This window comes from Theropithecus gelada, chromosome 6 (assembly GCF_003255815.1).
Source record: "Theropithecus gelada isolate Dixy chromosome 6, Tgel_1.0, whole genome shotgun sequence".
Classification (NCBI taxonomy): Eukaryota; Metazoa; Chordata; class Mammalia; order Primates; family Cercopithecidae; genus Theropithecus; species Theropithecus gelada.
This window is the reverse complement of record NC_037673.1, coordinates 67,861,054-67,867,140: the sequence shown is the minus strand read 5'-3', so window position 1 is coordinate 67,867,140 and position 6,087 is coordinate 67,861,054. Positions and strand designations below refer to the sequence as shown.

At 42.0% G+C, this 6,087-nt stretch overlaps 1 pseudogene; it reads right to left on the bottom strand.

Annotated features, from left to right (window-relative positions):
• Nucleotides 1-5,003: 5,003 nt before the first annotated feature.
• LOC112627015 lies at nt 5,004-5,506 on the bottom strand (annotated as a pseudogene).
• Between the last annotated feature and the right edge of the window lie 581 nt (nt 5,507-6,087).

Below are 6,087 nucleotides of genomic sequence, written 5' to 3'. Positions count from 1 at the left end.
TTCAAAGGTTCAGAGCTCTTTCTACCATCAAAAATGTGCTGTTGTCAGGCTTTCCCCAGGAAGGAATGCAAAAATAAGACCAGATAATAAAATGAAAACGTGAATTTCATAAGGGTTGGACCATGCTCATTTTGTTTCTCATTTTATTTCCCAAACCCAGGACAGTACCTGCACTGATTAGTATTTTTTGAATGAATGGCATCTGACAATTAAGCTTTGAAAGCAACAGATTTTAACTCAGAGCAGAGAGGCACTGGGGGAAGCTTAAAAAGACAACTCCCAGGTATATAAAATCTGGGAGAGCTGACTGAACATACTGTCATATTGGAATAAAGATTTAAATCAGTCTTCAGAGAGGCTGGTTAGCCTTGAAAACATAGAAAAGGAGAGTGAAACTAGAGAGGTGAAAGCTGATCTTTTTTCATCCAGTTTATTTTTCCCAAATTTACCAAGGAGAGAAGCTACTCCATCTTCCTGGGGGCTGAAAGAGAAGAATTGAGTGAAAGGGGGAGAGGAAGAAAGGCCAGGCCATTATAGCAACTGATCTTCACCCACGAAGAGGGAAACAGCAGGCAGGAAAGAAGTATCCCCGCGTAAACTAGACAATAAAGCCACATGAGTGTGACAGGACAACCTGAGAGTTGGGACACCCAGGAGATCAACCAAGGAGAACTCAAGGCAATGGGCTGGGATGTTATAGGACTTTAGTTGGAGAAAGATGCATGAACAGAATAGCACAGACTAGAACATAGAAAAATGAAACCGTGTGTGTGTGTGTGTGTGCGTGTGCATGCGCATGTGTGTATGTGTGTGTGTGTGAAAGAGAGAGAGAGAGATCTGTTAGGGTGACCTAAGCATTGACACTGTGGAGCCAATTTCCCTTGGTTTGTACCTCTAATAAATTGTCTCACCCTACCCCCACCACTGCCCACCCCCTCACCATAATGGTATATTTTTCATCATACAGGAAAAGAATCAGCATTCTGGTTTGTATCTATCAGTCTCTGTAGCCTCAGTTAACATACATAATCCCAAAGAGGAGAGACCTCATCTGTATATAGGACAGATAAAGTCCTATATCTGGATGGCTGACACAATACCTTAAACCCTTGTGAATTCCTACGGGATAAATGCCACTTGGAAGGGCCTCCTGACAGCCAACCAGTGCTCTCCTGTGCTACCGTACACCCCCTCTCCTACACTGGGGCCAATATTTCCTTCTGAACTGACATTATCAAATAGTACATAACCGCAAGAAAGAACATTTTAGTTCCAGACTAAGAGGAGATCATCAACCGCACAAACACAACACAAAGGTTATGGTACAGTATATGATGGGGAGTGGGGAGGGAGGAAAGAGAGGAGAAGAGTTGACATGTATTCAGTTTCTAGCTTGTTTTTGGGAAGTCTTACATACTTACCTTACAAAGACAATAACCAGAGAACTAGAGGCTTGGTGAGGGTAAGTCAATTGACCAGAGTCACTCAGCTACTAACTCTCAGGGATTTCAAACCCAACTAGCAACTCTCAGGGATTTTTAAACTCTTAGGTATTCAAATGCAGGCCTGTCTAGTTCAAGGGTAATAATAACAATGAGTACATAATTAGTATAAAAACAAATAGAAAAGACCCTTGTAATAAGACTTAGAAATTAGAATGCACAGTTACCTAAGAGACACTGCTCTCTTTCAAGTTCTTTTTAAAATATTCTATAGAAGACCAGGCGCAGTGGCTCACACCTGTAATCCCAGCACTTTGGGAGGCCGAGGCAGGTGGATCATCTGAGGTCAGGAGTTCAAGACCAAACTGACCAACATGGTGAAACCCTGTCTCTACTAAAAATACAAAAATTAGCCAGGCAAGGTAGCATGCCCCTGTAAACCCAGCTCCTTGGGAGGCTGGGGTAAGAGAATCACTTGAGCCTGGGAGGCGGAGCTTGCAGTGAGCCAAGATCGCACCACTGCACTCCAGCCTGGGACACAGAGTGAGACTCCATCTCAAATAAATAAATAAATAAATAAATAAATAAAAGAATACTCAATAGAAATGTGCTGTTTGGACTCATTTTTCAGTTCTGTGTGAAGTCAAAGAAAAAATAAGTGAAATGAGAAACTATATCAAAGCAAGCTATAGCGTCTAATTCCTCCACCTGCCCCTGTTCCATCCACAGTGTTTGTTTGCACAACCGGTATATAGGAATGTTTGGAGAAGTGATGGAAACTTTACAGGAATTTATATGAATTGGGTTTTTCCCTTGTGGATTTTATAAGCAGATTAAATTCCACATTCAAATTGCTGTACTGCAACTTATTAAATATTCACTTTTTAAAATAAGTTGATGCATTATTTATAGCAGAGCAGATTCAATATTTAAATTGTTTTCTCGAAGAGTTCCTGTCTAGAGCGTGTCACCAGCACCTTCCTCCTGGACCAGGCGATGAGATGAAATGAGTCTTATTTGGTGCAAATCCTAAGAACAAAGGCTTAACCTGAACTAGAAAGTCAGCTCTGGTTAATGCCAAACTCCAGGCTGAATCCACTTCTGGACCTCTGACTTGCCTTCTTCTTGGCTTCACACAGCATCTTGTCCCTCATCAGCATTTCTCACACTAAAGGCATCTGGCCACTTGGGGTGGAATCATCTGGGATGAGTTTTCAAAATGCGTTGGCATTAAAAACAATCATTTTTAAACCTCAGGGTTGAGAACCACTGCTCTAACCAAGGTAGTGCCTAATCAGAAAGCCTTCTTAAGCCTTATCCTAGACTCAGAGTTCAGACTTTGTCTTGTGAGCTCTGGGAGACACCAAAAGGGTTAAAGCAGAGAAAGGACATGTTCACATTTTGCAGTTTAAGAGTAGTGTAGCTGCAATGTGGAGAATGGAACACTCGGGCAAGGGAGACCAGGTGTGACAGTGATCTAGGCGAGAGAGGACGTGGACCCAAGGTAGAGCAGTGGCCATGGATGGATTTGAGAGGAACTTAGGAAAGATAATCAATGGAGCCCAGAGCCTCATTGGATGGAGGGTGGGGAGGTCAGCAGGTGACAGAGAGGAAGAAAATAAAGGAGAACTTGCTGTGTTTAGGGTGGGATGTGCTAACGTGAACACTACTTGTTACTGCAAGACTCAGATTATAACCTCGATGTTCTGATATCTAGGGTTTTACAAATATACTCTGCTTTCCTAAAATCAATTAAGTGGTTGAGTTTTGATTTATTTTACAGTTAACAAAAGGACATTCTTTGAAGTTCTTTTTGGTATGGGGTGCTAAATAATATAGCGTAAATTAAAACTATGTATCTAGGATCCTAGTGAAGTTATTTCTCTTTAGCTTCTCTGAGAAGCTGGGCAATGAACCAAAGCCTGGGCTTTCATTCCATAGTACTGAAAATACTCAAGTCTCCTAACCTCAAATTTGGAAGCACTGTCTTTTTAAAACACTGGCAAGTCATCTCCTCCTTTTCCTCTCTGTCTCACTCCCTCTATCCTAGATTTTTCAGGCTTTATTTGAAGATTGTGAGTCCACAGATGGGTGCTGTCTAGCTGGAACTGGAGAAATGTATAGAGGACAGAATGTAGCAATAGTTGTAGGACAAGAGGCAAAAATCTGATCTTTTGATCTCCTCATTTTTCAGTTGTAGTCTGTATAGTTGCAGTGTTCTTTTTTCCTAATCTTAAAATAATTACAATTTATTATCATTATTAGGAATTCAAACAATTCAGGAAAGTATGATACAGAAGGTGAAAATGCCCTGACACCTCAGCCTCAGGAACATCCGTGTTAACAGTCTGGTGTATACCCTTCCAGATTCATGCAGTAACATAGGATTAAGGTGAGGAATTGGGCAGGCACCGAGCAGGAGGTGAGGGCTCCAGGCAGATGGAGAGCACGTGTTCTTAAGAGAATGCACGACACATCAGGGAAGCCGGAGGTTCCCTATGGCACTGGAATCCGAAGTGTGAAGTGGGGGCGGCGAGATGCAAGGAATGGAGATTGGCGAGGACCCTTTAGAGTATGTGTGTACATGTGTACACCTTTTAAGAAAATCAGATCATACTGTGCATTATCTTCTAAAACTTGTTTTTCCACATGGAAATCTTCCCACATCAGTGCATTTAGATATAATTCATCCTTTAAAAAAGGGATATGTATAGTACTTTATTATTTGGATGGACAAAGTTTGTTTAACCAACCCACTACCAATGTGAGTAGCTTCCAGTTTTTGCTATTAAGAGCAAATCAACATTATTAAGTAAATACCCACAGAAGAATATCTCAAGGCTGAACTTCTAGGATTGATATTGCTAGGTCAATGGCTATGCCTATTTAAAATTTTATATTACCTACTGTACATAGGATTGGCTAATTCCTTACACCGTTACCGGCACTGGATGCCACTTATTTATTTGTTGTCACTCTTATGGGCAAAAAATGAAAAGTCATTTTAAATGTTATTTTAATGACCATTGCAGTTGAACACCTTTTCATATCTTTCTTTCCTACAGGTATTTATTCTGTGAATTACTGGTCCATGTCTTTTCTATCTATTTTATTGATTTATTTATTTAATTTGTTTTGAAACAGTTTCGCTCTGTCACCCAGGCTAGAGTGCAGTGGCGCAATCTCGGCTCACTGCAACCTCCGCCTCCCAGATTCAAGTGATTCTCCTGCCTCAGCCTCCCGAGTAGCTGGGATTATAGGCACAGGCCGCCACACCTGGCTAATTTTTGTATTTTTGTAGAGATGGGGATTCACCATGTCGGCCAGGCTGGTCTTGAACTCCTGACCTCAAGTGATCCACCTGCCTCGGCCTCCCAAAGTGCTGGGATTACAAGCGTGGGCCACCACACCCAGCCTGTGTCTGATTATTTTAGATCAGCCATGCAGAGAGGTGGTTGATCTAAAGTAATCAGATATAATAAGCTACTGTAGAGTTTATTAGTTTTTGTTTTTGTTTTTGTTTTTGTTTTTTGGCGGCACTAGGACTTACCAGGCCATGTCTTAGTCCAGGTGCTGGGGCTTGCCCGTGGTGCTCTCGATGTATAAAGCCTAAAGCCTGGACATTCTGCCAATTCACCTTGAGCAGTGACACCAGGAAGCTAACATCCAGAAGGATGTTGTACACAAGCTCATCATCTGTCATCTTCACATGGCCAATGCTCATGGCCAGACACAGCACCTTCATCTGGAACTTGATTGTGGACTTCATCTCATCAACTCTGGCCACCAAGTTTTTCATTGTGCATGAACAGGGAAGGGAATTTACTGGCTTTATTCAGGCTGGGGCTGAGGATGTGTTTGATCAGAGTCATCACACTTTATGGCCAACTTCTTGATGAGTTTCTTTTTCTGGTTGAGTTTCTTCAGCACCTCGAAGCTCACATGGTGATAGCCACAGCCTTGGCTTCGTCAAAGTGTTGTTGGTCCCCAGCGCACACACAGAGAGCTTGGAGCAGGGAGTGGACTAAAGCCTTCAGGGGAAGTGCCTGTTCTTCAGAGTTCATCGTTCTTCAAGGTGATCTTCAACTATACCCAAAAATGTCCAGTGCTTGCACTGGTTCTTGTGCGAGACGCCTAGTACAGAGTATCTCAAGAGGCTTTGCTGCTCTTGGTGCCTCATGACGCAGAAACAAGAAAAGAGTGTTACTGTAGAATCTTGCACCTTCATTTAACTAACTGGTGAAGCAATGAGTCACTGACCTTCAGTATCTTGGAGTCATGTGTGCCTTTAGGTTTTTACTGAAATTGCAGGACATTAAACTTCTTTTATAACTAGCCGTGTTTGTTCTTGGCTTTTTCTGTTGGCCTCTACCACCGTGTCTATGGACCTCAAAACTTCTGATTTCCACCAATAAATTGAATATTTTTGAGAAGGACATTTAAGATACTTCTCAGAATCACTTTGGGAATCGCACCTTCACTTTCCATTTATGGATTTATAGTTTTCTGGGAAGAGGACACATCTTTCCTTTGAATACGGCCTGGTCTGTCTTCCTATTTAGACTTCACATTCTCCATCAGCAACCAGCCCTGATCTTGTGCCATTAGGAATCCAAATTAGTCCACATATCTGTTCCAACTAGTG